Genomic DNA, 23,271 nt, shown 5'->3' with positions numbered 1-23,271 from the left:
CTTTCTCTTTGCCTCTACTCTGACATTAATCCTTGATAGGGAAAGTCAGTCTCTAACCTGCTGTCCAAATAAATTGTTGGTGTCTTCCCATTCTATTACCTTTCCCGCTTCCAATATCTTGATTCCTTTGCCAATTTTCTCCAATAAATTTCAGCCCTCCTGTTGCCTGTTGTCTGTATTCCTAATTGCAGTCATCCCTGTTGGAAGAATCCCCTTTCTCTGTTCCCGTGTTGCCTTAGTTATTAGAGTCCTTTCTGCTACTTTATGAATATAATATTCTATATGGTTATTGTTATTCTTCTTAAGGATCTGCATCCAAAATCCCAGTCATCTTGTTTCTTGAGCTTTCCCATGTTTCATCATCATCCCTTTCCACTTTGAATTATAGTTTTCTTCTTGTGCTATGTATAGGACCCTTAACCATGTTGCTCTGAAATACCCTTTCAAATTGGGTAATCCCAATCTGCCTTGTTCTATTGGAAGAATCAGCTTATCCCACTTGACTCTTGCCATCTTCCCTTCTCAGATAAAGTCATTCAGCTCTTTATTAATTGCTATCCACAACTTCTCCTCTGGTTGATAAAAATATGCCTGACCTGTGTATAAGACAAAAGGGACTAAAACATTTTAACTGCTTGTATCTTACTATCCATATCCTTATAACAGTGCTTCCATTCTCTCAGTTTTTGTATTATCTTTTTAGTCTCTTCCCAAATATTCTTACCTGCTGCACCAGAATCATTTTTAATCCATACTCCTAAATAATTTGTTTTATCATATCCCCATAAATATGGATATTGCTGCATCAATTTGTGTGTGGGTACAGAATTTACTGATATTGCCTATGTTTTAGCTTCATTAATGTTGTATCCCAAACAGATTTGAAACTGTCTCAAAATGTCCCACAACACTGAAATGTCTCTTTCTGTTTTTGTCAGGTATTCAAATAGATCCAGCTTTTCTTGACTACCATACCAATTAGATCTTGAATTTCTGAGTCTCTTATTTTCTTTGGCAATGGTTCTAAATATAATGCAAATAACAGAGGGGAAAGAATACATCTCTGCCTGGTTCCTCTGCTCAAGCTGAAATTATCAGAGAGGACCCCACCCACTTTAATTTTCGCCTACAATCCCTCATATATCCTCCTGATCAGCCTTATAATTTTATCAGGGAATATAAATGCCTCCATTGACCTGCTCATAAAGTCCCAACTTATTCTGTCAAATGCTTTCTCGGCATCAAGACCCACCAAACAACAGTGGTATTTTCTTGCATTCTGCTTCCCTCTGGATAATCAATGTTCTGTTAATGTTGTCAAATGTTTGCCTCCCCTCCACAAAGCCACACTGATCTATATCTATCAATTTTTGCATCACATTTGCCATTCTTTTAACCATTATAGAATAAACACTTTATAATCATGGTTTAGTATTGAAATGGGCCTGTATGAAGCTGGATCTGATGGATCTTTTCCATCTTTAGGTATTACAGCTACCACTGCTTTCTTCCAGGATGTTGGTACTTCTCTTCCTCTTAAAATACTGTTAAAGAAAACCTTCCAGATCTTCCTCTTCCTCTTAAAATACTGTTAAACAAAACCTTCCAAATCTTTATCAGTTTTTTTCTCTCCTAACTTGCAAACTGCAAGGAGTAATATTTATTCCTGGGGACTTTCCTGTAGATTGGTTATGCATCACCATTTTTATCTCATCTTGTCCTATCCTAACTGTTGGTAATTGAGCTTCATCTACCTCAAACCTTGGTATATATAATTCTTCCATAAACATTTCCATTTCTACCTTTTCTTGATTTCCATATTTCTCTGCTTTATATAGACTTTCATAGAATTTCTGAAATATTTATAATACCTTCTAATACCTCCATAGGATCTCTTGATGCCTTCCTTGTTATAGGCTCCCTAAGCTTGGTGACAGATCTTTCTAGTTTCTGTTGCCTGAGTCATTGTGCTAAAAGTGTTTGTGCTCTAGATTTATTATCAAAAAACAGTTGCTTAACAGCAATCTTTCTAAATTCTTGCATGTTATCGAGAAAATCCCTTATTTTCTGTGAGATTCCCCATATTCTGCAATACTTTAACATTTGTCAATCCCTCTAAATAAGTCTTGTTACTTTTTAACCATATCTCCCTGTATTTTATTTCAATCCTATTTTTAAACTCCACTTTAAATTTATCCCACTCACTAGATATATTTTCAGAAGAAACTGCTATCTTCTCCAATAGCTCTTGAATAATTTCCACTACCCATTCTTTAAATTCCTCTCCTTTCAACAGATGGGTGGGAAAGCACCAGTGTCTCATTTTTATTTCATTACCCTGTGTTTTTAATTTAGTTATTATTTTTGCATGATCTGAAATAGTTATCCGGTGTGTATCAAGACCTTCAATTAAATGCACATGTTCTTGTGCAATATAAATTCTATCTAGGCTAGCCCAGTTTTTGTATCTTGGGGAATAATATGTAAATTCACTCTGAACTCATAGTACTAAATTCACATCTTCCATGCAAATATTTTCATAAATTTCTTCAAAGATCTACCCTCCTTTGGTATACTTTTCATTCTGGGTCCCCAGACACATCTTCACTGCTACAAAACAAATTCCAATCCCCACATATAAGTAATATTCCTTGCTGAATGATGATTATTTCTCCCAGAATTTTCTTAAGCTCCATTATAGCAGTTTTAGGTGGAATTTAAATACATGCCAATGTAATCTTCCTCCCTTGCCAGTAGCCCCTTAGTACTTCAAACCTACCATTATTATCTTTTTTTATTCTTTTCTATTACTATTGGAGCTCCTCTTATACTTAATTAAGTACTCCTCTTTTCCTTTGTCCCAGGTATTCCACTGAATAACCATCCCGAAAACCTTTTTTCTATCAAATTCACATGTTCAGATCTTTCCAAGTGTGTCTCCTGTAGCATAGATATTTGCACTCTACATTTTTTAATATAGCTCACTACTCTTTCTTTTTTATTTATCTGTGAGACCACTGACATTTAAAGACATTACAGAAACCATCATTGTCTTAAAAGTTATTGTTCCCATCTTTTATGCATAACAGTTTTTTTTATTAAATGTCTAGTTCCAGCTTTTGTGTTACATGTATACACTATTTGGCATGTAGGCATGTAAAGTTTTATACAGTTGTTTCTTGTCATGTCCGTTTGAGCCTATGTCACGTTTCACATAACTTTTTATTTTATTGAAAGCCCTCAAAAAATAAACACACCCCAATACTCCACTAAAAAACTATCACCGTAATACTATCATACAAAACTATGTACATCTTCAAATATTGAAATGTTTCCCTCCTAATAGGAACAAATCTCCCAAACTGACATCCAAACTCACAGACTTAAGTTAATATAAAATGAAAGTTTCCATGCTAAGACGCATGGGCAGCCTGTGCTTCTACTAAGTGCTGTCTAGTTTTGTCTTATGTTTATAGCTTTCTCAGTTGGGAAAACACCTGAATGCAATTCAGCGAACATTATCTCCTAGCCAATTTCTTTCTTTTTTCCCTAGCCAAATTCTCTTTATCAGACGCCAATTTCTCTTTATCATTCTCTTTATCAGATTGTGTCCTAGAGACATGAGAACCAGATATAGAACTGCTACAAAGGATACATTTATTTAGTAGAAAAAAGCCTTATAGTATTCAATATTCTTTTTCATTTACCTGCTTTCTCTTAAAACTTATTAAAAAAGCAAGTTAAGGGCCTTAATCCAGTCATTTCCCCATGTGAGAATGAGAAAAAGCACATCAATTCCCCCCTTGTCATACTCCTTTCACCAGACTTTTCTTCTCTTTTTTCATACATTGAAGTGTCCACATTTCTTAAAACTAAACAAAGAGAAAAAGAGAAGAAGGGAGAAATAAAATGGGGTCTATATTATGTGTTTGAAGAGACTTTTCTTCGACTAAAGCATGAACAGCCACATCCGCAAATGTTTTCCTTGTGAAAAAATTGACGGGGCCATACACAAAAACACAAACTTCAAAACCCTTATCAGGTGGGGGGGCTTCACCCCCCCCAACAAGGGGGGCTGTGACCCTCCACACACACCCTAACTAAATATACCAATTCCAAGACTGGAAAAGGGCAATTCTCAATAATGGCCAACTGAATTTTTTCCTGAGGAAAAAATTTGTGGATGTGTCCATTCATGCTTTAGAGTGTTTGTTCTTTAGGGGTCAATGATTATATGTTCGAAGAAAAGTCTATTCGAACATATAATATAGACCCAAAAATAGTATCCCCATTACACTTACAATTTACTTTATACCCTGCAAAGAAAATCATACCAGATAAAAATAGTACTATTAAGAAAAAAATTACTTACAGTTAGTTTCCTCCATCCTCCTTCCCTCCCCTAAGTATTTTTCCCTACATTAATGACATGAAGCAGGCATATGCTTTACAGTCCCCCACAAGTCCAACAAAGTCTAAAAGTCCAATATTTCCAGGTTTTCTTGTTCTGTCATATTTCACAAATATAAGTATTTCTTTGTAATCCCACATTTGTCAATCTCCAAATCACTGGTTTTATTCCTGTTCATCTCCATCTCCCAAATCCTGTCTCTGCTTCATTTGCAATGTACTCTTGATTCTTCTAGTCAAGTCTCATGCTCCCTTCCTTCTCTCCATCATTCTCCATTGAAACACTGGGAAAGGTTTCACTGGCACAGTCTGTCTGTGGTCTTTATTACCAGAATAAGAAGCAGAATTTCCTTATGTTTCACAGCTCACTTTTTGTTGAACAATTTTTAGTGTTTCCTCCTTTGCATGTATATCATCAAAAATTTATGTTGTTCCTCCAGGTAAAAATATTTGAAAGATAGCTGGATACAGCAGTTGGAATCTTGTGCCTGCTTCTCAACATTCCCTGAATAGTAGGGTATGTTTACTCCTCTTCTACCTGGTGTACAATGAGTAATCATTCTCCATAAGTACTCTGCTGTCCCCAACTTTTAAGACTTTGCCTTTCTGTCACAGTTTTGTCAGAATCAACTCCTTCTGCTGGCAGGCCTGCATCTTTTCTATTAAAGGTCTAGTTTACTTTCACAGGTTTGGAGAATATATGGACATGATGTGCCCTTTCATTTAACAACTCCTGCTGTTGTATATCAGTCTAATTGGCTATTTGTGCTTTCATAAAATTAATACAGTCTGTTCCTACCAGCTTCTCTGGCACAGCTGAAAATCTCAGGTTTTCCCTATGTGCTCTGTCCTCTAATCCTATTATTTTTAAACATCTTTTCTTGAGCAGTCTCATGTTCAGCCAGCCTTTTCTTCATTTTGACCTCTGATGTTTGCATTTTTATCACCTCATCTGAATATCTGTTTAAAGATTCTTAAATTTTTTCCAGCCTTTTGTTGCTTGAGTTGATATACTCCATCAGTGTTTTGTTTATTTTAACCAGGTCTGTGTGCAGTTGTCTTACACTAGATTACTGGAATTCATGTCTGGAGCTTGCACTGCTTTTTGCTGAACAGCTGCAGTACTTTTCACCATCAGTGTTTTTCCCCACCCTTTGTAGCTGATTTTCCTTCAGGTCCCCTGTGTTTCTTTTTTCCTGGCATCCAGGCAGTGCACTTACTAGCCAGTTAGTGAAATTTACTCAGAAACACAAATGTCTACTGGCCTTCTCTGCTGAGTTTCTGTTTTCACACTAGGAGAGCTAGAATTAAGCTGTTGCTCAATGTGTAGCCATCTTGGAAGTCAAACATGGTCTTCAGTTTTGAGTCAAAAGAAACACACAAGTCCCATTATCTTAGGTCAACTGTTCCAAAGCCTCAATCCTGTAAGGATGTCCCTGGGAGGACAGATGGTGAACACTCCCTGACCTAGGAAGAACATGGTTGGTCTGCTCCTAGGGATTAGGGACCTATAGAAAAAAGAACATAGATGAGAGAGAAAGGAAAGAAAAACATAATAATGCATAATCAAATAAAACAAGAGGGAAGGAGGGTGTAAAGACAAACAAGAAATAGAGACAATAAATTCTCTCATAATGCAATACATCAGTATAACCTTTATTAACAGTGATTTCTTATTTTTATTAAATCTTTTTTTCAGAAACAAATAAGGAAATAGTACTAGAAATATCAACAGTTGGTATAATGATATCAAGTGGTGGTGATTTTTACTTTTGCAGTCTACTGAGGAAATAAGTTGGTGTAACATAAGGAATTGTAACACAATAGAACTTTCTGGCTGATATGGATAGTGCTGTAGTTATATACTAAAAGCACATAACTTATTTTATTATTTTTGTGTATGAATTGCTTCTGGATTTATACTTGCAATATGAATAAAAGAAAGAAAAAAATTCGATAGAATTCAACACATCTTTTTTTCAAATGACAATCATATTTCCATACTCACGAGCATCTTTGGGCAGTCCTTTCATCCATCTTTGCTCCTGTGATTTGTTGTATAAAACGTCCTCTTCTGCTGCACTTAGAAGATGTAGAGAATGGTTGTTTACCTATCATAGATATGTGTTTAAATCTTTATTACATGATTATATTTATTAATCAGCAAAGCATAGAAGTTATTCTTGTACTGAATCTGTCCGCTTCTTTCTGTATGCATTTATACTGAATCTATCTCCCTTATATGCTTATATCTACTAACCATCAAATCAGCAAAGCATTGAATTTTCATAATATATTTCTACTAGTTCCATCTGTAATACTAGTATTGTTTATGTCAAGATAAAATACAAGGAAGTCCTGACTTACTTTAATTTGTTACATTTGATGTTTGTGGACAGCTTGCCTCTTTGGAAGATAGGTACTTTCTTTAAATTTTGCAAATATTTCAGTTAAAATTACTGCTTCACATTCATTCTCAAGGTAGATCATGTAAAGTTGTTGTAATAAAGTAAGATATTGAACAGTGCATTTCTCACCAAACTAGGTATTCAGTTGCTACTCTAACCCACACCTCCATTCCCTCTCAGCCTAGAATGTGGTGGTTAACTGTGGTCAACTATCTTGTATGTGCAGTTAATATTTTTGAATAAATTACTATCTTATACAATTATTGTATTTATAAATACTTTATGACCTACACAAACCAAAACATTTTTAAACTTGTCTCTCAATAATATAAATAAGTAATAAACTAATAGCTACAGTATATGAAATTATGTGCAATGCAAATATATTCTTATCTGTTTGTGTATAAATACACAGATATATATAACTATATCTATCTCTATCTATCTATCTATATATATATATATATTTTTTTTTTTATATATGTACAGTTGCATATATCGTTTACTTATATATATATATATATATATATATATATATATATATATATATATATATTTATATTTATATATTTGTATACACAAAAGCATGTCTGTACATAAGCAAGCTATATTTGTGTACAGGTACATTTCTGCTTACAGTTGCGTTTATGTCTACTCATACCTTTGTATTAGGTATAGATAGAAATTGCACTTACACATACATTTCTTCTTGCATTTACCTGCATTTATACAATATTTACCTAAAATGTTTTTAACCATATTTTAAGTAAGATTTAAAAGTAAAATGTTAAAATACTTACTGAAGAACTCTGGCCTTCTTGCCCTCACCTGGTCTACCTATTCCATCATTTGATCAGGCCTATGCTAACCCAACCCTTGCCAAGAGTCAACCCTTTTCCACTCTGTGCCACATACTGCTTTTTCAGTCTTATCCAGGTAGGAGTCCTACAAGAAGTACACCATGATTTTATCCTACTTATCAAACCTGCTTGGAGTACAGCCTTTTGCCTTCACAGTTGCTCCATCTTTCAAAGTACCACTACCAAAGTGAAGAATATAAGTACAAGGCTGTGGTTCACAGGGTTGGAAACACACACTCAGGGGTGTGACATCACCATAACCAAATCCAACTACCAAGTAGGCTCATTAATCATGGAGCTGCTGTTATTGGAATGTTTGGATCTGATGTTGTCTGTTCCGTCCATTCCTCAGTGGATAGGCATTCAAATTGAAGATGGATCCAACTTCGGCCACTCTCAGACTTGGATCCAAGACTCAAGCTCCTCTCTTTACCCATAATCCCATGCTAGACAAGTATTAACTCAGATCTCATTTGCCACTCGTTCACTTCAGAGGTGGGTCTCCTCCAATCAAGCTAAGTGTTTGTCTTTTTGATATTATTAGAGAGATTTCCCTTCTTTGTTTAATGGATTTTTTCCTGATAGTCTTTTTTTCTAGCCCCCACTTTCTATTTTTAAAAATAAATAATAATAATAAATAATAAATAGATAGATCTTCCGACATAGTTCTGTCGTCTTCATGCCATTGTCACCGTTTCCATTTTTCAACTCTTTATTGTAGTTGTGGTTATTATGGTATTATTACTGCTATGTAAGTGATATATAAATATTTTCTTTCTTACTGTCTCTTAGTACGTTAGGTTTAGTATGGAGGAGAAACCTTTGCTGGTTCAAGAAATGTATGGCCTGTAACCTCAAGGTTCCAAACTGTGATACACACACCGATTGCATGTACTGCCAAGGTACTGCTTATTTGGAAGAGCAGTGTTCCATTTGTACTGCTTTTGGTTCTAGAGCACTGGTGGAGAGATGCAACAAATTTGTTCTTAAGGGACTTCTCCCTGCCCCCATGTGAGAAGGTTCCCTTATGCATTCTTCTGCCTCTGCTCCTTTTCAGTCTCCTTCTGCAAAGAAGTCTGCCAACAGGAGGGACAAGACTAAAGAAGAAGAAGAAAGACACAGTAAAGAAGCCAAAACATGGTTCCTAGATTGATCATCCTCTTTGGATCCAGTGCCCAAGTTCTCTAAGTTATCAGATACACAGTTCTTGGATCTGATTCGGCTCAAATCCTCTACTCCACCATTACTAGAGCCATGCTTCTCTCTGGAACTGGTCTCCCCTAGACTCGGGTCACCTTTCTTACAAGAGAAGCCTTCCCATCATCCATCCAGACCTCTCTCTGCTGCCTCTTCCTTCCAATTTGTATCATCCTTGAGGAGTCTTTTCAAGGTGGATGTGGACAGAATGATGAGGAAAGAAATTCTGCAGGACCCAAATCCATCTGGGGGGGTCCTCCCAATGCCGGTATTCATCAATTCTGGAGATCCACTACAGTCCCTTCACTGGATTGTCTCCTTCTCAGATTCAGCCCTTGACTTCAGAGTTGCCAGATTTGAGTGTGAGTTCCAGCCCATACTCATCAGAGCCTAAGACATGGTTATCTTCAACTCCAACTATTCCCCGATCTGTTCAGAGATGAGTTTCTCAGATCTGAATGGGTCTAGAAGCCTAGGTGTCAATGCCAGATCTGAGGGATTGGGGTCTGTTTTGAGACCTTTGGAGGGGTCAGGGTCTGTTTTCTTGGAGCATTGGTGTCAGATAACTTGGCTTTAAAATTGAACTTGGAGTGGAGCTGGCTGAGTTTGCAGGATCTGATGGTATCGGGACCTTTGGCATCATTGGTATGGTTCTCACACTGGTTTTGGGTTCCACTACAAGAATTCCTTGGGTCCTGAACCTACTGTTACTGTCCCATTGGGATAGGCAGTCACAAAAGCTCCAAGATTGTCCACATTGAGAACTCCCAGTTAGCTTCTGAGTCTTCACCAGAATACCCCCCCCGAGCAGGTGTGATGGAACCAATCATACAAAAGGAGACAAGCTTGTCTCTTTACTAGACTTGTTAACCAAAGCTACTGACTTCAATAAAGGGAAGGGGTCCCCCAGATCCCCCTTGAAGACATCTTGCTCAGAGAAATTTTAGAACTTCTATGACTGAGAGGTGGATGGTCTTCCAAAGTCCTTTCCTGGAAGCAGTCAGAATTTCATGAAGCTTTTGGGACTGGCCTATCTACTACTTAGGTTGCTACCCTGCAGATGAGATTATAGGCCTTTTCTCAAAATGGTCATGGAAAGAGACGGATGTTGCTGAACCGATACCTTAGAAGCCAGACACATTTTTGGTATCCCACAAAGACCTACCTTTTTGGAACAATGGTCCAGTGGTAGATTTCATGGTGGTGGGGGCAGCCACCAAAAGTGAGCTCGCCGAAGAAAGCTCCACTGCCTATCCCATGAACAGAGAGTCCAGGGCAATGGCAAGGTTTGGGAAATGAGTTTCCACTTCAGTGACCTTTGTTGTATAGTCACTGAACTATTTGGCACATGTCACTCGTTTTCAGGGGACTTGACCAAGGAGCTAACCAACTCCCACTCTAGAAGTGAAGACAACAGTCAAAAATTAACTAGTCACCCTTCAGTCCATACCATCTGTGTCCATGAATCTCATATCTAGCATGATGGAGGGCAATTCTAGAGCCACAGGCACTAGAATCAATGTGAGACAGCATGCAAGGTTTCTCCCCTCTCCCCTTCTGGCTCAGAGCCAAGCAATTTCCATTTCAGCGCACTTGCTTTTGGTCTCACCACAGCCCCCCAGGTGTTCATCGAATGCATGGCAGTGATCGCAGTCCACCCCAGGCTGTTGGGGTTTTGGGGTGATCTCATACTTGGATGACTGGCTTTTGACTGCTTCCTCCAGGAATCATCTTCTGCAAGATAGGGACTTCTTGCTCCAAGTTTGTGGTCACCTGGGAATTACAGTGAAGACAGCCAAATCAAAGCCTACAACTTATCCAGACCATAGAATTTATCAGGGCACACCTGGACAACAAATTACAGATAGCCAAATTGCCAGAGAACAGGATTTTTTCCCTTTCTCAGCAGGCATGATCATTGGTTGAACATTCAGAAAAGCCAGCAAGACTGATTCTATGTCTTCTAGGCTTGAAGGTGGCAGCCATCACCTTAGTTTCTTTGGTGATATATTATATGAGAGTACTCCAGTGGACCTTGGTGATACAATGATCCATTTGAGTCTTACCCAATATGTTGAGAGGCCATGAGAGTTTGGCAACGGACTATGTCTTCTCACTGCTTTCTGGTAGCAATGCATATCTCAGGGAAGTCCAATGTTTTGGCAGAGGGGTTGACAAGATCTATCCTCTTTTCTCATAAATGGTCCCTCAATCAGTCAGTGACAAATCAAATCTTCATCCTCTGGGACCAATGATGCTGTGAGGTCTTTGTTTCCATTTCCAACAACTGCAGCAGGTTCTTCACCCTGTTTCCCCAAGAGGGAATGTTCCCAAGGGATGCTCTGATCCACACTTAGCCCCCTGGTCTCCTGTAAACTTACACTTTACCTATTCTTATGGAAAGCAATGTGGAGCAAGGCTACAGTAATACTCATTGTCCCCTTTTGGCCTGAACAGGTACGGTTTCCATTCTTCTGGCCTCATCTCGTATATCCACAATGGATGCTGGATACTGCTCCCCACCTCCAGTCTCATTCTCACCTGGACATAAGGGTGCTCAGACTGACTGCAGGGTTTCTCCTGTTCTGGTGATGGCAAAACATTCTCTCTGTGAGCTACAAACTGAAATTTGGATCTGTTTTCAGCTCCTCTTTCTAATATAATAGACTTCCTGGCTTCTCTTTCCAAGATGGAGTTAGTTATTCCATATATTGCAAATGGCTGTCATTTCTTGTTTCCGCATAGGGGAAATCAAACATCCAATGCTTCTCTTCAAGCTATCAAAAGCTTTTTATGAGGTGACTTATTGCTACGGCCTCAGCTTAAGGACTCTAAACCTCCGCAGGATATTATTCTCCTCCTACAGGCTTTGATTGCACCCCCATTTGAACCTGGGGTGAAGAATGTACTTAAAGTTTTTGACATAGAAACTCTGTTTTAGTAGCTATCACTTCTTCAAGATGAGTTTCTGAACTGCATGCTCTGTCCTGCAAGATCTTATATTTAATTTTTCACAAGGACAGTCTGACATTAATGATGAATCCCTCATTCCTACCTACGGTAGCCTCACAGCACTCTCTTAACCAGTTGATTGATCTTCCCATCTTCTTCCCTCATTTCGCCAACAAAGGGAATATATGCTGCTACATTTATTGGATATCTACTGACAGCTCGGATTCTACCTTCATTGTATCAGGACATTTAGGAGAACTGTCCATTTATTTGTGTCTTTCTCCTCACTAAAATAGGGTAAAGCAGTAACTAAAGCAAACCACACCCATTGGCTTTCAGATTATATTTCCTATGTTTACAAGGAGAAGAGTTTGGTTTTACCTAGAAACCATAAGGCTCATTCCACCAAATTGGTGGCCATCTCTGCTACTTTCTTTTCAAGGGTCCTGATTGATGACATTTGTGCTGCAGTTACTTGGTCCAATGTCCATACCTTCATATCCCAGTACAAATTAGATTTGCAGTCCAGATCCAGAGCTTCATTTCATTTAGCTATCCACTGGAATATCCTTTCATGAGACCTCCCAGGAGACATAGTAGCTGGGGACTCTGTCCCATCCATTGAAGAATGGATGTAAGAGATTTATTTATTTATTTATCTGACATTTGTTGATCTGACTGGGTCTACAGAACTTGTTTTCAGCAGAGGCCTAGGGAGAAAAGCTCCACATACAGAACAAATACAATATACAATACAAATGTTGTTGTACTTTCGGCTTTTCCCGGTTAGGGGTCGCCACAACGGAACTCCGGTCCGCTAATGATTGGCAGCAGATTTTTACGTACCGAGTTGCCAGCCCTGACGCACAACCTTCAACGAAGGTACGCCCATTCATGCATGTCTCCACACAGAAGACGCTTTAGCTGAGAATCAGACAGGACAGCATCTTACTGTGAGGTGACAATGCTACCGCAGCACCACCACCGCAGTACAATATGATACAATACAAATGACATTAGAAATACTATACAAAAATAAGTTGAAAGAAACTATGTTACACGATTACACATCTAGACAATCCTATAGAGTTAGAACATAGATAGTAATAGTCACTCTCACCATATACATAGCCTATGAGCAGATAGTGTCCAAAAGTAGTACACTGTATGACATTAACTGTTCTAGTACATGAAAAAATAGAATGTTGGTTTCAGTTAGGAAAATAATAGCCAGAAAGGTAGTGATGCAGAAAGATAGGAGAGAGCTAAGAATAGAGACATTACAGCTTGAGCAGTAACTTAAGGATATGGTATAGAAAGATAGATGGAGTTAGGAGAGCTTTAGGCCCTTGCAAACTGTGAGGGAGTGAAATGTGACAGAAGAGGAGGATGAGGCTAGTGTGGAAGAAGAGGAAAGAGCTGAGCATTAAGCAGGCTTTATGCAGGAGCAGAGCCATGTATTTTTGAGATGATTTTTTAAAGAGGCTTTGAAATGGGTTATGTTGGGTATAGACCTGGTAGCTAGAGGTAGTGAATTCCATAATATAGAGACAGAGTAAGAATACAGAGAGTGACCTGGTTTTCTTGTGGGTTTTGAGATAGCTTAGAGAGTTTTGTCTTCTGACATAGGGATCGATTTGGTATGTAAGGTGTGACTAGATTGGGTAGTGCAGGGCACGTAGTAGGCTTAAAAATAAGGTTGTGCAAGGCGGATAGCTGAATAAAGGCAAGTTGGTTAAGGAGTTCAAGCCAGTTTAGTTCTAGTAGTGGTTTGCAGTGGTGTGTGTGATATCTAGAGTTTGTGACAAACTTTTCAACTTTGTTGTAGCACTGTTCCATCTTGCTTAGGGTAGAAGTTTGTAAGTTAGTTAGCATAAGGACACCGTAAAGAAGGGAGGGAAGTAAAAATGTTTTTGCAAGGTTAGTTTTGGTTGCTGCAGTAAATAAATGTTTGTGTCTATATAAGAGTCCCATTTTTGGTGAGTTTTCTTTATATTTTGCTTTATATTCCACACCACAAAGGTGGAGCCACAACAGACCCTGGGAACTATCACCCTATAAGCCTGACTAGCTTGGTATGCAAGGCTATGGAGCGCATCATCATGGAACTCATTAACAGAGACATTGGGAACCTCCAAACACTGGACCCTACCCAGTTCAGCTTTATTAAGGGCAGATCATGCCTCCTAACCCTGGTGGACTTCTTTGAGACAGTTACCAAGGCTATAGACGAGGGAAAGGTGGTACACACAGCCTACCTAGACTTCGCAAAGGCCTTTGACACCATTCCCCATTCCGGTATTATAGACAAGCTCACCAGCCTGAACATAAACCACTACGTCACAAGATGGGTTGCCAACTGGCTCATAGTCAGAACCCACATGGTGAGAATTGCAGGAGCTAGGTCCGACTCTAAACCGGTTACAAGTGGCATTCCCCAGGGGTCAGTCCTAGGACCCCTCCTGTTCGGCATATACTTCTCAGAGGTACAGGCAAGCACAGGAGGACTATGGCTGACCAAGTTCGCAGATGACTGCAAACTAGGGGCTATAATTGACTCTCCGGCTGACACAGACATCCTCCAAAAGGGTCTTACTGAGACGGATACCTGGTGTTAAAATCATTGCCTCAAGCTAAATGCCAAAAAGTGCATAGTCATCCCCTTTGGAAAAAAGAAAAGTACCCACAAACTACTACATAGGTGGTAGTCCCCTAAATATGGAAGACATAATAAGAGATCTGGGGATCCAAGTAGATAGTAATCTCTCCTTTGATAATCACATTGCCAAAGTGGTTAGAAAATCCTTCTATGTGGCCCACCTAATCACAAAAGGGTTTGCATCCAGATCAAAAGAGGTCATTGTGCCCCTCTACTCATCACTCATCAGACCCATCACAGAGTACAACACCCCATTTGGGATGTACCTTACAAGACACCTGCAACAGCTGGAAAGACCACAGAAGTACCTCACCAAGAAGATCACTGGCCTCAAACAGATGCCCTATGCAGCTCGACTGAAGAAACTCCAGCTGTACTCGGTTGCATACCGCCTACTCAGAGGTGATCTCTGCCTGATATACAAGGCCATGTCCAACCCAGAATTGATGGACATGCTCCACCTAAAGAAAAATGTATCCCCTTGAGCCACACGCTCTAGGGATCTAAACCTCACCACAACAATAAATAGGACATGCTGGAGGGATAGATTCCTGTCCCAGAGACTTCCCATGCTTTGGAACAAGATCCCAACCTACATTAGGCAGAGCTCCTCGCTAACACTCTTCAAAAGAAACCTTGACGAGTGGATGGGAAACAGAAAGTTTACCCCGGGGATCACTTCAGTGGCTCTGCTGGACAGAGGCACAGGGAACTAATCTAAGGGGGTGGCGAAAGTCAACACATTCTGGGTAGGCTTATAAATGCCTTCGGGCAGATAGCCTAGTACCTACCTATGAACCCATGAGCATTAGAAAATATAGGTATATTACTGGTGTAGGGTGAGATGTTGAGTATAGAGGGATATAGAAGGGCTATCCCTCCCACTTTTTTTTTTTAGATGTATCTCTTCTGGTTATTGCAAAGTTTGGTGGTATTATTTCTGAGTCTTTAACATTGGGATGTAGTCATGTTTTGATAAAGGCTAGTATGTCATATTTATTTTGATAAATCCAGGCATGCAGTGAGGTTATTTTATTACACAAACGTCTAAGGTTTAGTGCAAGTATGTTTAAATCTTTGGGGTTACTCTTGTGGTTAGGATAAGAGGGTGGGCCTGGGTTAGGATGTATGTCTCCACATTTGAGTAGATAGGTAATGATGATTGAGTACCATGAGAAGTGTTTTTTATTTATAGCTGCTGGTACTGGTGACAAGTGTGTTTTCATAGATGGTGAGGAGGCCAGTTTGTGGTTTGAATAATATGAGAGTGTATAGGGGAAAAGCTGGGGGAGATGTGTGAGAAGCTGTGTTGTTTATTGGGGAGATGGTTGGAGGAGATTGTTGATGTGTATTGGTGTGTGGGGGTATGAGAGGATATGGTTGTAGTGAGGTTGAGAATTAAGAGTAAGGAGGTTAGACAGGTAAGGAGTAGCATGTCAGCTGTGATGGTGGGTTTAAAAAAATAGTAAAAGTGGTATGTGTGTGTTTGACTGTAATATAAGGTGTAAATAGACATGTATGTTATCTAGTGATATGTGAGCAGTTTAGGTGAGGTTGGAAATGATTTGACATCAGGGTGGGATATGTCAATATGGTTAGGTTTTTTGCCTTGTAGACTGTGGTAAGAAGGGGTAGGGGGAGACGTGATTGGCCAGTAGTAAAACTATCGTGCAAAGTTAGGTTGAAGTGTGTATAATTAGAAGAGAAGATGGCAAGCCTGTAGTTAATGTAAGATAGTTTGAAGTGATGAGTCTATTGACAGTGGAGTAGAGTAAGGTGCAAAGAATTATAGTAGGGGGGAAGAGAATTCAAGATGATGGATACAAGGGAAAGCAGATAGGTTTGGTTATATAAACGTTTGTAAGGTATGAATGAAATGTGGGTGTGGACAAGGTAGAGTTGTATACAATTAGATCACAGGAATGAGGGGGAGTGGCTTGCTTTGGATATGAGTAGAGGTGCTGGGGGCAGAGGAGAGGAGTGAGCAAAGCCAATGGAGTGGGACGAACTCCATCAGATGGTTTACCACCAAAAATAATCAGTGAGGTAGAATGTTCATGGATACAAAGACAATGTCTCTGAACTCTAAATAATTGACTTGAGTCACAGCATTTAATTTTATGGCTATGGACTTTTCATTGTCTTTCCAGGGATATATTACACTGATAAGAGTAAAATATGCAAAAGTGTTAATTTAGCTTCAACTTCAGCAGTAAAAGGCCTATGATTGCAGGTAAGTAAGTGGGGGTGGGGATAGCCTTCCAGCAGATTCAGCACTACAAAACAGAACACATAAATGCATGACTTCACAAATTAAGTCATCAGTTGGAGGCTTGGAAATTGCCTTACATAGATTTAACTTAATGTATTGTTACTTGTGAATCTTTGCAACTGCAGGTGAAATTCAGCTGTGCAAGTTCTTTAGGTAGTGGGATATGATACCTTTTGTAGCAGCAGTAGTCAGATTTACTATGCACTTGGTTCAATAGATTTAACTTAATGTATTGTTCCTTGTGAACTTTTGCAACTGCAGGTGAAATTCAGCTGTGCAAGTTCTTTAGGTAGTGGGATATGATAACTTTTGGAGCAGCAGTAGTCAGACTTGCTATGCATCAGATATGAAAGTTATGCACTTACTGCAACAATAGAGCTGTGTTGTCTGCTTCTGTTCTTCCTGAATCCCCCTTCCCCTGACCTGGAAATTCCTTCCTTTTTCATTTCTGGTGGGACCGCACAGATAACCATTGCAGCTTAGTTAGGTACTCTCCACACTTTGGATCTATATGCGGTGTTTCTGTGTCTTTCTGTTATGTTAAATACAGTTATTTCATATTAATAAGGTAAGGACAAACTCAATCTGAGGTAATACATGTTTAGCATGGAATTATGGGTAATAGGAGGAACTTAAGTCTTGGATCCAAGTCTGAGACTGGCCAAAGTCAGATCCATCTTCAATCCAAATATCCATCCATTGAGGAAGGACGGAAGCAGACAACTCAGATCTGTCTTAATGGTAAGTACGTAACTTTAATTTTTACCAAACTTTTTTGTCACACAGACTTTTTTTTTAAAGGAATAGTTTTACATTTTTTTGATACGGCACATGGGGAAGTCAGTTATTAATTCTTTAATTGTTCATGTGTTTATATGAGTTTTTGCTTCTATGCAGTAATGTTGCAATCTTTTTTGAGCAATTGACTCTAAGGTCATGCGTTATCTAGTTTTGTAAGCACACCTAAGTATTGCATCAGTAAATATATTTTTTCTTTCATTTTCCTATATAAATAATTACTCCTGTAGGTGTTATTTACTATAATACAAACTAGTGACAGTTTTGAGGTGATAAGGTATGTGATCATATGCAGGATGGGCATGGTTTAGGCTTCACAATTATGCAAACCAAATGTTGACCTCCATTTTACTTTTTCTATGCATAAAGAAATTTGAGATATATTAGGCTCATTCACACATTCCTGAACCAGCTTGGCTCAGCGCCGGTCAGCACAGCTCGTCCACAGCTATCCTAGGTGTAGTTAAGTGAATTTGTGGACATACACTCTCACATATTAATATGATTCATACAAATGAGCATAATTTGCAAATGAAAATGTATGGATAAGCCCAGCTTTACATGAATAAGTTTAATACCACCATATTTAGTTGTAATCACTCAAGTTAGGCAGCAAGTATTTTAGGAAAGTGCAAAATATATAAAAATAACAATAAAGTTATAAATTATTGGGAAGCAGTTCATACTGATGTTATAGATGACTTATTACTAGGAGGATTGTGTCTTTCATTGATCTGATGGTAAGATTCATGTTAATGATGATGACATGACTGTCATTTATAAATGAGAATTCATGACAGGGGTACTAGAAATGTATGGGAAAGTAGTACTGATAGCATTATGAAAGATAAATATTTGCAATACTTTCTTTTTGTATTTATAGCTTATGCTACACAGGATATATATTTTTAAACAAAAAACATCTTTATTAAATTATCATGTATGACATAGGCAGCCATACACGTATATAAATGAAAACAAACCTTACAGACATATATTTAGTTACAAACATTATACATTACTTATAATCTATCCAGTCATTGTCAAACATTACATAGGACATTCAAATTCTGCCTTCATTTAAACCTCAAGAAGAGATTTTACTGGAAGTTAAAGGTATGTATGACCATAAAGAAGAAAAAACCATTTTCAGTCATCTTGTGTGACATTCCAGCTTCATCTGGTTAAGAGTATCATTATAAAATGAGATTGGCAATCCAAGTCAGCAGTGACTTGAGAAGACTAACTATGTCAGATATGTACAACATTTATATATATTTTAAATGAGAAACATCATTATTAAATTATCTCTTATGACATAGATGATCGTGCATTTATATAAAAGAAAACAAACCATATTGATACAATCTTAGCTGCAAGCATTTTACATCACAAATCATAGTGACATAATTTTAGTTGCAAACATTATACATCCCTTATAATCTACCCAGTCATTGTCAGTCAAATATTACATAGCTCATTTAAATCCTGTCTTCTTTTAAACCTCATTCCTCGCCTGCATGTCTTGTTCCCACAATTACAATTTTTTTATGTAATTTTCTCCTCCCCTTTTCTAAAGATCCAACCATACCTCTCAACTGTCCAGATTATCACAGAATGTCCAGATTATGCCTTATATTTTTTATCTGTTCCCCATAAAATTTGTGTTTTTTTTCTGACAGACCACTGATTAATTAAGTTTCGGACATAACATCCTTTAGAAAATGCATGTTAACATATCCTGTTATTCTAGGAACTTTCTAACTTTATAGGAAAAATATTTAAAAATTGTCCTTATTTTTGGGCCTTTGACCCCCCCCCCCCCAGGATTTTAGGCTTTGCCCAGATTTCTTGCACTAAGAGGTTGAGAGGTATGGATTCCATTCCAGTTGTTTTACCTCTGTTACTATATTCACTGCTTCTAGTAATTGCTTTTGGCAATCACCATAATCAGACTCAGGAAGGCCTTACTATATCTGGGTAATTATGATTCTGTATCATAGCTCAAAAAAAATATTTCCTTAGTTATACCAGTTTGCTCACAGAGTATTTCTGATAGAATAGTCTGCTAACTCATTATACTCCCAGAAAATATGTTCCCAATTATCTCTTTCTTCCCCATAACACCTCCAACATTTGCTATCTACCTGAATAAAAATTGTGTGTCTACTTGGGGTATAAAAATACCTATGTAAACATTTCCAAACAAAAATCCAAAATTTTCCAGACTTTGTTGCATATTTGTGAGACAGACATATATCCCCTATCCTTTCTTTGTGAATTGCTTATCCAATCCCTCTTCTCAATCCTTTCTAACCTCCTCTAATTGATTCTTATAGTCATCATGCAACATTTTATATGTTCTACTAACTATCCCTCTGTTCTAGATTCTACTAAAACTCTACCAGAGCAGGTATTTTGCTTGGAATCCCCCTATTTCTTTCTCTTTGCCTATACTCTGATATCAATCCTTGATAAGGAAGACAATCTATAACTTGCAGTCCAAATAAATTCTTGGCCTCTTCCCATTCTGTTACTTTTCCCTCTCTAATTATTTGCTTCCAATACCTTAGTTAATTTGCCCATTTTCTCCAATAAATTCCAGTCCCCGCTTGCCTCTTGTTTGTATCCCTAATAGCAGTCATTTCTATCAGCAGAATTTCCTTTCTCTTTTCCTGCATTGGCTTAGTTCTTAGAATACTTTCTGCTACTTTATGAATATAGTATTCTGTATGGTTATTGTTATTGTCCTTAAGGTCCTGCATCCAAAATCCCATTTGTTTCTTGTTTCTTGAGCTTCCCCCATTTCATCACCACTTATTTCTTAAAATAAAAAACAGCAATAAACAGACCACAGCGGTCAATTGCTCTTACTTTATTCAAACACAAACCAAATGAACTTCATTTGGTTTGTGTTTGAATAAAGTAAGAGCGATTGACCGCTGTGGTCTGTTTATTGCTGTTTTTTATTTTTGGTTATATGATCCCTTGTGGACTGACAGTTTTGTTTTTAAAACTTATTTCTTCTTTGAATTATAACTTTCTGTTTGTGCTTTGTATAGGAGCCTTAACTGTATAGCCCTGCCCTGAAATACCCCTTCAAATCAGGTAATCCCAAAACACCTTGTTTTGTTGGAAGAATCAGCTTATCCCACTTGACTCTTGCTGTCTTCCTCTCCCAGATAAAATCCTTCATCCCTATATTAATTGTTATCCACAACTTCTCCTCTGGTTGATAAAAATATGCCTGACCTGTGTATAAAACTAAAGGGACAAACCATTTTAATTAATTGTATCTTGTTATCCATATCTATAAAACAGAGCTTCTAATTTCTCTGTTTCTGTATTACCTTTTGTTTAGTCTCTTCCCAGATGCTTTTATGTGCCACAGCAGACTCCTTTTTAATCCATACTCCTAAGTACTTCATTTTATCATGTCCCCATAAATATGGATATTGCTGAACCAATTTGTGTTTGAGTACATAGTTTATAGCTATTGCCTTTGTTTTAGCTTCATTAATGTTGTATCCTGAAAAGACTTGAAACTGTTTCGAAATATTCCACAACACTAAATAATCAAAAAGTCCTGCTAAAAAAGGAGCCAGAAGCACCAAACACCACAACAGACCATGTAGTAATTCAGGACAAAAATATAATCCACAAATTATACTCAAACTCATTGAAGCACATTAAAAACAATATTTAATATTTAACGATTGAGTTGAGCAATTTCATCTACAATGGACTTTGTCATTGTGGATGAAAGCACTCAACTCAATTGTTAAACAGTAAATGTAGTTTTTAATATGCTTTAATATTATGAAATATGAATAACAAGTGATGATGTTTAATATCCACACTGCAATGCATCCTCAGATAATGGTAGGCAGGGAATAATAGACATCTTTTTTAAGTCATGATTTAAGCAATTAGTGCTCTCACTTTCTGTCAGAGAGCCCCTACTTAATGCATGGATAGAAAGAAATGAAGGGTAGTGTCTCACTCACCTCTTCTGAGGGATGAGAGGGGGTTCATATTCACTGTGGGGAGCACTTTAGGTGGAGCACTCTCCTTGATGGACACTGAGAGACCACCACTCTTTGTCCAGGAGGAGAGACAGGGCTGGTTATAGGGAACACTCCTTGTAGAAGTGAGGGGACATCCTCCATGAATGGGCCATTGCACACCCCTCCCAGCTCCAAGCAAAGTGTGTGCAGCTATGGAGAGAGAGAAAAAATAGAAAAATATGAACTGCCCTTGATGGCTGTCTAGATGATGGTCCTTCCTAGTTTACTCTCATCCTGGTGAAGGGGATTGAATGAGCCAATTGGCTAAGAGGGGGCTGATAGCTGACAGACATTAGCAGTAAATAGGTGCAAAAAAGTGCAATATACATCTCTCTTCATGGTGTATATACTGGTTTCAAATCATATATCTGTAAGGACAACAGCATTCCCTATAGGCATAATGGTGCTTTACACAGCTACATTAGAAAATACTGTGTATTGGCTATGATCTGCCTCACTATTTCCAATACATATACTTGTAGATCTTCTCACAATCATATACTATAGCAAGTAGTTCATTTTAATTGTGAGTTTATCTTAACTGTGATCCAGTCCATGCTGCAGAACCACAAGCAATAGGCTGCCACACAGCTGACTTTGACACATATAAACATACATACATACATATGTGGAGTGGGAGATTCTAGCATTGTGAAAGTTTCTCTTATTCCTGCTTCTAGTGTCATTCTATGTCCTTCTTAAGCAAATTCCTTAAAGGCAGAGATGCTTTCATGAATGAATTTTGATAAATACTGAACTGTGTCTAAAAATCCTAAAATAGTTTGTTTATCTGCTGTTTTCCCCCATTTTTCCATTTAGACTACTGCACTCACCTTCTCAAGATCATGTATGCAGCAGGATATATGCTGTCTATTTAATACTAGTAACATAAGCTTAGCATTCATCTTTGCTCTGTTTGAAATCTCTTTGTCTTTCTTAGCTTTAGGCTGCATTCTGGTTTCAGCTCAAACCAGTATTTCATAAGTGAGGTTTGCAACATCTTCTAGACCCTCAATGATTTGTGCATAAGGTCTTTGAAAGACTTCAGGTATTGAAGAAATAAAGAAATGTAATTCCTAGGAATCTACATTTATCTCAAAGGTGTGTTTAATTTATATAGTTTAAACTGTCAGAATCAATTCTGATTTTCCAGAAGTTCTGGTTAGCACAAGTACTCAGAAATGGTTAGCCGTAATCATCATGAATGCAACATCTTTAACATTTATCAGTGATTAATGGTCCCAAAAAATAAATCTCTTCAAGTCTTGTGAATATGTGCAGGGTCTAATCTTGACTAGTCTAACTATTATTACCATACTGTTCCCCCATTGAGTAGGCTTATTTTATTTCATAGTCACACCTAACTACTCCATTCACTGTAATTTCTTCTCAGTTATCTGCATTAATTCAACAAGAACTGAACTGTCAAATTATGATGTATTTGCTTTAAAAAAACATTCATTTTCTGCTCTGTAAATCAAGTTCTGCATAACTGTGCAAATATTTGCCTTCAGAAACATGCAGCATGTAGTCTGCATAAGCATGTCACTGCCTAGCTTTATGAATTTACTAATGTTTGCCTTCACTAACTGCTTATGTGTTGTAGTGCTATGAAACTGCAGCTGTATGTCGCAGCTTAATCATGCCT

The sequence above is a fragment of the Protopterus annectens genome, chromosome 3.part0, assembly GCF_019279795.1.
Source record: "Protopterus annectens isolate FY-2018-M chromosome 3.part0, PAN1.0, whole genome shotgun sequence".
NCBI lineage: Eukaryota > Metazoa > Chordata > Ceratodontiformes > Protopteridae > Protopterus > Protopterus annectens.
The sequence above is the reverse complement of the archived record's forward strand: the minus strand, read 5'-3'. Positions refer to the sequence as shown.